This window comes from Pleurodeles waltl, chromosome 8 (genome assembly GCF_031143425.1).
Source record: "Pleurodeles waltl isolate 20211129_DDA chromosome 8, aPleWal1.hap1.20221129, whole genome shotgun sequence".
NCBI lineage: Eukaryota > Metazoa > Chordata > Amphibia > Caudata > Salamandridae > Pleurodeles > Pleurodeles waltl.
Window position 1 is genome coordinate 723,482,417 of NC_090447.1, and position 10,925 is coordinate 723,493,341.

A 10,925-nucleotide genomic window follows, 5' to 3' on the forward strand; every position below is an offset into this window, starting at 1 on the left:
TCTAGTTTCCCCTACTTCTTGGTGTCAAGGGGTTTTATCCCTTTTTTGTTGTACATTTCCCTAAAATCTAATTGGACAAGGGGTTGCACCCCACTGTCTTTAACCAATTAATATCAAATTACCTCATCAAATTTGTTACCCCATAACAGTTCTCACGTATTTTATTGGTGCTTATGATTGACGTCTTTAGCGGGTGGAATGTCCGGTATGATTTCATCGTCTTGTGGTCCTTTGCACATCTTCGGTCAGTGGCTCCATTGTCCGTGCCGGTTTAGATGACGTGGTACATAACATTAATCTACACTGTTGCATTCAGCTAAAATGTTATTACAGGCAGGATGAATTTCATGAGAACGGATCTACTACAGTTACATTCAGCTTCTAGCTTTTGGAAAAAACAAGAGTTCATGTCCTTTAGCAAGTCAGCACACAGCAAGTTAGAAAAATACATTTAATATGTGAGTCAGGCAGCTAGGCTTCGACTCATGCTAACTAAAGCCTAATGATTTATTAGCAAAAGTCTATAACATATACCTATTATGATTAGTGTAAAACCATATCATAACATATCAATTTCAACATTATTAGTTAGTTTCATTAGTTCCCATATACATTGGCGGCCACTCACCGTGGGCACATTTCAAACGCCCGTTTTAGAAAAATTACATGAATACAGTTTCTATGCGGCATTATTATACATTAGTTCATAAACATTTCATGTTAATATAAATTATATAAGCTATGCTTTTTCAACACCTTGTCTTTCTCTACATTTTTTCCCTACCAAATGTAAGACAGTGTGTAAAAAAGACATCTATTTGAGAAGTGCCCTGTAATTCACAAGCTAGTATGGGCATTCCAGAATTCAGGGATGTGCAAATAACCAATGCTTCTCAACACCTTATCTTGTGCTCATTTTGGAAATACAAAGGTTTCCTTGATACCTATTTTTCACCAAATACATTGCTGTACACCCGGTATAGAATGAAAACCCATTGCAAGGTGCAGCTCCTTTATTGGCTCTGGGTACCTAGGGTTCTTGATGAACCTACAAGCCCTATATATTCCCGCAACCAGAAGAGTCCAGCAGACGTAATGGTATATTACATATGAAAATATGACATCACAGGAAAAAGTTACAGAGTAAAACATCAAGAAAAATGGCTGTTTTTTTCAACTCAATTTCAATATTGTTTTATTTCAGCTAATATTTTCTGTAGGAAAATCTTGTAGGATCTACACAAATGACCCCTTGCGGAATTTATAATTTTATCTTCTTTTCAGAAATGTTTAGCTGTCCTGGATCCAGCATTGGTTTCATACCCATTTCTGTCACTAATTGGAAGGAGGCTAAAAGCACAAAATATACTAAAATGGTGAATGTCCCAGTAAAATGCCAAAATTGTGTTGAAAAATTAGTTTTTTTGTTTCAAGTCTGCCTGTTCCTGAAAGCTGGGAAGATGGTTATTTTAGCACCATAAACCCTTGGTTGATGCCATTTTCAGGGACAAAACCACATGCTTTCTTCTGCAGCCTTTTCTCCCATTTTTCTGAAAAAAAACAACATTATAGGTGTATTTTGGCTAATTGCTTGGTCTCCTCCAGGGGAACCCACAAACTCTGGGTACCTTTGTAATACCTAGGATGTTGGAAAAAAAGGACGCAAATTTGGCGTGGATAGCTTATGTGGACGAAAAGTTATGAAAGCCTAAGCACAAACTACCCCAAATAGCTAAAAAAGGACTCAGCCCGTGGAGGGAGGGTAGGGGGAAGGCCCAGCAGCTAAGGGGATAAAGGCAATACTTAACATTGTTATTACAATGTTTTCAAGCCTGCACACATGTATTTTTTTACATGAAATCTCACAGATTAGAGTATGTGGAAATGGTTTTGTTTTCTGTTATTGTAATCAGAAAAAAGGGGTCCCTGACACAATGAGGAGAGAAACCCAGGGAACAAAACTCTAAACAGAGAAAAATACTTATGTCTCTCCTGTTAAGTTTGGAACATCAATCATTTATCGTTGCTATACATATTTTAAAAAAAGCAACCATTGTTTTAATCTTAGCTCTTCTAAGACAAGGCAATAATTTCGGCTGGCAGCAGTAAGAGCTAAGGGAATTGCATAGCTTGGATGCAAATATACGGCTCCACCATGAACTCTGAATTTCTGATGATTATTAAGTGGCTCAAGAAATAACTTACAACGCCCATTATGGACATTTACTTTAGACAACCATTGAGTTGCATTTTGTAGATCCTCCAGTAATACTATGAGCCTTTAGATTATAAGGGCGATAATGGTTTCTTGGAGTATATGTAAAGTATATCTGTGATTCTTTGTGATTTTCTATGAGCAAATACCTGTGAGAATTTGTGATACTTTATGAGCTATGTGATTTTTTGCTTTCATATATGTATGTAGTCTTTGTTTTGTGATATCTGTCTGTGCGTGATTTTGGTTGTCTGTGCTCTTTTGTTTTTGTATGTGAGTTTGGTGGTGGATGTTGCGTGATCGTACTCTTATGTTTAAGATATATTTTGTTTCTTTTTGTTTTATTATATAAGGAATTGATGTTGTTGGTTTTTTTATTTGGAAATTATATAATGAAAGATTTTGTTGTCTTGATTAAAATGATTGTTTTTATAAAATACGTAAAGCAACGATTAATGATTGATGTTCCAAACTTAACAGGAGAGACATATGTATTTTTCTCTGTTTAGAGGTTTGTTGTTTGTTATCCCTTCTTGCATACCCTAAGGATAGAAGATTTGCACTGATTTTAAGCTACCTTAGAAGGGGTTATATTGTTCACCATTTATAATTTTGTTCCTGTTCGTAACTGTATGACTGTGTGACTACTAATGCTCAATACAATATGCTTGAGTTGGTTATGGAGGGAAGCCAAGGATAAAGCCTATAAGCATGATTAGCTAAATGGGAAAAGTTATGTCATATTCCATAGGTCTGATAAGTTTATTATGCAAAGTTACAAAAAAGGCAGTAAATCTAACATATTTATTCTTAAAATCATATCGTTAAAGCGAAAAGGCAATTCAAAGTGAATTGGTAATACACAATGCACACTATTCCAAGATGGCCACCTGCTGATATACTTACTTTTTGTTTTTATTGCAAGCTCATGCCCTTAATGTTCAGGCAGTTTTTTTCTACTTTTATATTTGTTCCACTTCTATATTTCTATTTCTATATACTACTTTTCTATTTTTTATTTCTCTTTCATACGCTTGTTTGAGTATTTATTTCAGGAAGTTGCGCAAACATGCTTGTTATAGATTAAAGACATTGTTACCTTATAGTGGAATATATTGAATCTGAATTTGTTTTTTGTTGCCTAAACTTTTACATTATTTTAATCATTTCACATTTGTTAACTGTGGCACTGCCACTTTAGTGAAAGGGGTTGTTTGGCGTCTGTGGTTCAGAGGTGGGAACTAATTGTTCAGGAGGTGTTCTACTTTCTTCCTTAAGCTCCAGCTAGTGCTCTAGTGTTTGGTGCTCCCCAGCCCATTTAATGCAGAAAACGGTGCCGATGCCCAACAGATGCAAGCAGCTGACACTCCACTTGTGCACGGAAGCCACACCAAAGACAAGCCCGTCTGCAGTCACCCGCTCCCACAACGCATCCAGTGCCATCCATGCGGTTTGTTTGCTCAAGCTCAGCCACAGAGATTAGCCTACGGTAAAGAGAAGTGTCACTAGCCTTACGTCCACCACACTGCAGTACTGCACTGTTTAGCTCACTTGAGGCCAGTTTCTTGACATACTGCCTCAAATGTAACATAATTAGCACCCTCTGTCTGAAGCTCCGGGACTACCCTGAGCACCCAGATGTGGCCCCATGACAAGAGCTGTAAAGGGTATTCACTGCATGCCAGCTTAAGCAATGTTAGATTGCTTCCGAAACATAAAACTTATATTTGGGATCTATTAAAAGATAATGATTGGAACATTCTATTTTTAACTGAAACTTGGTGTAACACTAACCCAGGCCCTGATATTACTCTGGGTGTAGCAGAGGGCTACTCGATTACCAATACAGATTGATCGACTGGCTTCGGAGGTGGGATTGCCATCATTTATTGTACTAAATTCAGCTACACCTTCACCAAGCTTGAAGGTCTGGATCTAATTGAGGGGATGTTTTTTTCCTTCAAGTTTCAGCCAAACTTTTCCTCCTCACCTGCCTTAGTTTACCATCCCCCCCAAGCCTCCTCTCTGTCCTTAGGCACACTAATAATGCATGTATCCCTTTCTTTGTACAATATTCTAATTTTGTGGTACTGGGAGACTTAAATATACATATGAAGGATCCAGATTGCGGATTGGTAGACCGGTTTAGGAAAGCAATGGATGACCTAGACATTATTTTCCCCAAATATCCTTCCATTGTCACTGGTTCACCCTTTCACTATCTTGGACCAGCCACTGTTTAGTACCCTTTTGTGTATCCCAACCCATAGTCCAATCCGACACTATCAAGGTCAAGAGAACATCCAGGCCCTGGGATATCATTTAGAATTTTAGTCTAGCTAATATGTTCTCACATGTTACAGCAAAGGTGCCTGAGGGAATGGATGGAGCAAATAATCCTCTCAAAGATGCCTTCTTACTAAGTTTAGATAAAAAGGCTTCTCAAAAAACCTGTATTAGTAAGCAAACTGTGCCTTCAGCAAGCTGGTTTTCAACTCGTCTCCAGACAGAAAAACTTAAATGTAAATAATTTGAAAGGATTTGGAGGTTGAGTTATGACATTGAGAAAAAGCAGGTCTACAGCACTGCCCTTAAGCAGTTCCGGAAAATCATTAAGAAAGCTAAAATTGACTTCTTTGTCAAACAAATTGCTGCCTCTGAAAATGGCCCTAGAATGGTTTTTTAAAGTTGTTATATCATTTTTGCTGCCAGAGGATCACAAACAAATCAGTCTAACCTCTCAGTCACTGGCAGAGGATCTTTCTTTTTTCTACACTAAAATTGTAAAAATGTGTTTTATGTTTAATACCTCTGTGGAACACTCTACTTCTGGGATGAATTTTACCTTTTTTCAGGATGAGGCTGATTCATCGCTTGAGTCATTTAAAGAGATTTCACTAGCCAAATCCAACATATAGTTCAAAAAGTCAAATCTGGTTCGCCGCTTAATCACGATCCCCCACCCACATGCTTTCTAAGGCAGTCACTGGAATCAGTCTGCAGATTAATACCGTCTTCAATCTGTCATTAGAAATTGGCAAGGTGCCTTCCATTTAGGAAAAGGCACTGGTAGTACCTCTGATAAAAAAAGTTAATGCTGATCCACTTATCCGGAGCAGCTACAAGCCCATCTCACTACTTCTGGCTCTCAGGAAGATGTTGGAATCCCTGGTGAACTGTCAAATCACCAGGCATGTTGAGCAGCAAAACATTTGTCATTCCACCCAGTCAGGTATCTGCACTGGTTTCAACATGGACTGGCCCTGCTTGAGGTTACTGAATATATCAGAGGGAATCTTGACTTTGGTCTCAAAGCGGTGGATATTCTATTAGATCTTTCCACACTATTTGATACTGTACCTTATAAGATCCTTGCAATGAGATTGCAGAAGGCAGGTTTGATGGGTTGAGCTTTACGATGGCTTTGCTCCTACTTAGCTGCTAGACAACAAGCTGTTTGTCGATCACCTTTCACCTCCCAGTTCAGAGCCACAATTTGGGGTGTCCCTCAGGGCTTAGTATTAAGCCCTACTCTTTTCAACATCTAAAAGGCCCCATTAGCCACAAGAGCACAAAGCTGGGGTATGAATATTTCCTCAAATGCAGATGACACTCAATATATGCTGGCTTTTCAACAGCTTAATGTTACAAAAGTTTGTGATTTCCATGGATGTCTTACTTCCATCACTAACTGGATACACAGCAGTTGCCTACAAGTCAACTCTAACAAACTAGAAAATTTGATATTTAGTACTTCTTCCCCCCTTGATGCTTTGAGACTTCGGCCCCCTGAGCTGAGGCCAGTACCCACTCCGTCTATAGTGGTCAGGAAATCTAGGGGTGCTGATGGACCCAGCTTTATCTTTTGGACCCCAGGCTCAAGCCACAGCAGCCACCTGTTTTGGGCATTTAAAATCATTAAGGAAGTTTCTAAAATATCTACCACTAGCCTCCTGAGAGGGGATTGTAAATGTTTTAATCTCCTCCACACTGGACTACGCCAATGTACTCTATCTGGGATCTTCTCAGAATCTGTTGACTCTGTTTCAGTGCGTACAGAGTGCTGCAACCCGGCTCATCTTGAACATTCCAAAAAGACTCTCTGTTAGACAAGGCTCAAGCAACTTCATTGGTTACTGATTAAATCCAGAATCAAATTGAAAGCAAAAGCACTCACGATCACACAGATATCATTGCTTCGGACGGGCCCTAACTACATTAAAAACAAGCTAAAGTTCTAGGGCACTCCACTCAGCTAATTGTAACCTAACATGCATCCCTAAAATTCGATAAGCCAGATCTGGGGGTAGATATTTCTCCCTCCTGGCTCCCAGTCTCTGGAATGGCCTAACATTTTACCTTCACTTTATCTCACGGGAAAGTCTGTTCAAGGCTCAGCTGAAGACTGTTAGAAATGGGGTCTTTGGTTGGCAGTCAGGTTACCCACTGTCTAAGCAAGGACCCTCACTCTAGTCAGGGTAAGCCACACACAATCCAAATGATCCTGTGCCTGCCCTCTGGTAGCTTGGCATTGAGCAGTCAGGCTTAACTTAGAAGGCAATGTGTAAAGTATTTGTGCAATAAATCATACAATAACACCATAAAGCACCACAAAAATACACAACACAGTGTTTAGAAAAATATATAATATTTATCTGATAAGATGCAGGTCAAAACAATTAAAATGCAATAAGTAGATGTTGAGATATCACTGGAAAAGTGATATTAAGTGTTTTAAGTCTTTGCATAACAAGTAAATGTCTGTTAAAAACAATGAAGGTCTCTTGCAAGCAGAAAGTACCTGGTTCATGTTCAAAGTCTCCGCAAGGGACCGCAGAGGATGCGATGCATGGAAAACGGGGAGGTGTGTGCCGGTTTCGCCACTTCGCAGACCGACTTGTGTCATTATTTTTCACGCACAGGAAGGCTTTGCACCAATTTCTGGCGATTGGACTTGGTTCCTCTTTGGGTTGGGGGTTTTCTGGCACCCCATGGTCTGTGCGAGGAATCCTGGGCTTGCGGAGTGAAGTCACAAGTGCTGCGTCGATCAAGTGGGCGCTGCATGGAAATTTCTCCCATACGGCAGGCGGTGCGTCGATTTCTCTCTGGAAGTCAGGCTTCATCGTCCCGGGTCGGCTGTGCGTCGATCCGGTGGGCCATGCATCGAAGTTCCGGTCGCAACGCAGGCGCCGCTTCGATCTTCTCCTTGCAAAGTCGCGTTGCGTTGTTCCGGTTTGCCGTGTGGTGAATTCTTCACCGCGGGGCAGGCTGTGCGTCGTTTTTACAGGAAAAACAGAAAGGGAGCACCCTGCCTCACACGCCAGCATGCAGTCAGCCCCAGTGCATCATGGTAAATGCAGTACAAGTTTGTTTTTTATCCTTAAAGTAAACTAAAGTTTTTCACCTTAGTAGGTGCAGCAAGTGATGTAAATCTCTGGACACGTGTTTCTGGGTAAGCCCTTGATCAGCAGAGAGCAGCTTTGTCTGTGGAGTTGCTGGAAATGCTGTAAAAAGTCCTCTCAGGTTTCTGTACCACTCAGTGGCACACAGGTGCTTCAACTAGAGCTCGTCAGCTCGATGGCTCAAGGGAGCCTTTTTAAACAGGAAAACTAGAAAGGGAGCACCCTGCCTCACACTCCAGCATGTGCGCCGTTTTTAGCAGGCTGTGCGTCAAATATCCACCACACAAGGAGTCAAGTTGCAGGAGTGAAGTCTTTTTGTTCCTGAGACTTCAGGGAACAGGAGGGAAGTTCTATCCAAGCCCTTGGAGAGCTCTTCTCAGCACAGCCAGGGATCAGCAAGACCACCCAGAGACAAAAGTTAATGCTGATAGCCATGTTTTTTTGCCAGATACAACTTTTACCATTACACCTTCGATAGGAGATTTAGGGCCTGATTCTAACTTTGGAGGACGGTGTTAAACCGTCCCAAAAGTGGCGGATATACCACCTACCGTATTACGAGTCCATTATATCCTATGGAACTCGTAATACGGTAGGTGGTATATCCGCCACTTTTGGGACGGTTTAACACCGTCCTCCAAAGTTAGAATCAGGCCCTAAGACTTTGACAGATGATTAAATGCCTTTCAAGATATAAACAAGCATTTGCAATGCAACAGGTCTCGCATTTCTCCGAGTTAGAGCTATTAGCAGTTGTAAACTCCCAACCGGACTTTTCTTGCCACATTAAACCTATCGGCAAAAGTACAATTGTCTACTTAACAGGCAAAAGTGCAATTAACTATGTAACAGGGTCGATGTCATGCAAAGCGCTCGACTTCTGCCAAGCAAGATCACGCTGCGAAAAAAGATAAAAAGTAGTCCACAAACCAGACGGAAAACAGCGAGCCTGGCATGTTTTCAGTACTTGGTGGCTGCGCTCGAGGAGGGCTAACCACTGGAAAAGGCATGACGTATGCATGCCTTCCACTAATGAAAGCAAGCAGATTTTGAAAGGCAAGCCCACGAACCAATGAAAGACACTGACGTGACATGGGCGGGGCTCCGAGCCCTTTTCTAACTACTAATGCGTCTCGCAAGTGAAACGCATGCCCAAGCGCATGCGATGCAGGCTCAACCCTAAAAATGGTGTTCCATGTGGGTTGGGGCATTGGGCCTCCGGCAGTGAGCGAATGTCCGACTTCCCAAGGGGAGCCTGTGCAGGTGCGATTAAGAGCACCAGGCTCTGAGCGGTGGGCTTGGTGAGCAGAAGAGAGATTAAACTGCAGCTTTTCCTGCCTACGGTCATACCACCCTGAATGCGCCTGATCTCGGAAACTAAGCAGGGTCGGGTCTGGTTAGTTCTTGGATGGGAGACCGCCTGGTAATACCAGGTGCTGTAGGCATTTTGCCTCTCGCAGACACTAGGTGCTGCACGTCTTAGCTCAATAACACAGCTTCCTCACTAATTTCATTTCCCACTTTTTATTTCCTACACTCTTTTTTTCTGTCTTATAAAAAGAAATAAAAAAGATTAGCAATAACACTAAAATACACACTTTCCAAAGGAAAACGTACAATTATTCTGCACTTTACACTCGGCCCAAGCTGAAGAAAACATTTGCTCCACGACGGGCAAAGAGATCCCTAGCTAAGGCTTTGCTTTCTTGCAGTAAGCATATGCGTGAGGTCTTAAGACCAGATCTCACTTCTTGTGATGTCATTTCCTGTCAGGTCATGGGTTGTGTTGCCACTACCTGTGATCCCAGGTGCGATTTCACACGCCGAGGTGTCATGTGCCGTGATGTACCTTGCATAGTGTCTAACTTGGTCAGTCCCCCCACATATTTTCTTTAAGACTTGTGCCATGAATAAGCCTTAGCCCCCAAGAAATAGTGTTTGAGCCCACTATTGGCAACCAAATGGAAAACATCAGCACAGCGTGTCGGAAATGTGATAAAAGGACGATGATGTATTCGGTTTGGAAGAATGAAATGAGTTGCAGACACTAGTGTAACAGAGTCCAAAAGCAGAGCATTCTAGAAACAGGGAATAAAAAGAGGAAAGGTGCGTACAATTTGAGTTGTTGTAAAAGCATTCCAAAGCATTTTCCAGCATTTCATGGCACTGTAACAGGTGTCATTAAATTAACGATACACTCGGCCCAAGCTGAAGAAAGCATTTGCTCCACGACGGGCAAAGGGATCCCTAGCTAAGGCTTTGCTTTCTTGCGGTAAGCATATGCATGAGGTCTTAGGACCAGATCTCACTTCTTATGATGTCATTTTCTGTCAGGTCATGGATTGTGATGCCACTACCTGTGATTCCAGGTGCGATTTCACACGTCGTTGTGTCATTTGCCGTGATGTCACTTGCATAGTGTCTAACTTGGTCAGTCCCCCGCTTATTTTCTTTAAGACTTGTGCCATGAATAAGCCTTAGCCCCTGAGAAATAGTGCTTGAGCCCACTATTGGCAACCAAATGGAAAACATCAGCACAGCGTGTCGGAAATGTGATAAAAGGTCGATGATGTATTCGGTGTGGTGGAATGAAATGAGTTGCAGACACTAGTGTAACAGAGTCCAAAAGCAGAACATTCCAGAAACAGGGAATAAAAAGAGGAAAGGTGCGTACAATTTGAGTTGTTGTAAAAGCATTCCAAAGCATTTTCCGGCATTTCATGGCACTGTAACAGGTGTCATTAACTTAATGATCCATTTATCGACCACAGAAAGAATGGGTGAGCAGGGCGTGTGCAGAATAAAACCTGTTCAACATAGGAAAACATCCCAGCAGAGAGCACATTACTCACTGTTGCGTCCTAAGCATTAAAGACCTCTGTCTCTTTCAGTTTCACTTGTATTGTAAGAAGGGGCATCATTTTGAATGTTGTTTGAGAAAGGATTTGATGATGAAAGATCTGATTTTTTCAACAACTCCTAAATACTTTCTGTGGGACCCTGGTTTGACAAACGTAAAGGAAAGACTGGCCACCCTGTGCCTGCAAGGCATGGCGAATATGTTGCAGGTGGCACTTACAGAGTGACAGAGTCTTTCCATTAAGTGAAAAGTGTGCAAGAAGAGGGCTTGCCTTCCCGTTTATTTCTGGATTTGTTAAGGTAGTGTAGAAGAGATATTTCTTCTGGCCAGGTAGAATGGAGGTGTCGCCACTCAGTGGGATAACGAAGAGAGAACTCCTGCATAGCAGCAACTAATCATCCTTGGGAGGGGGGAGTGAACACTGCTGTTCAGAAGCTGCTCCCCTGGT

The 10,925-nt window shown here is 41.7% G+C and overlaps 1 pseudogene; it reads left to right on the forward strand.

Moving 5' to 3' along the window:
- Nucleotides 1-8,953: 8,953 nt before the first annotated feature.
- Nucleotides 8,954-9,062, forward strand: LOC138252079 (5S ribosomal RNA; annotated as a pseudogene).
- The last annotated feature ends 1,863 nt before the right edge of the window (nt 9,063-10,925 follow it).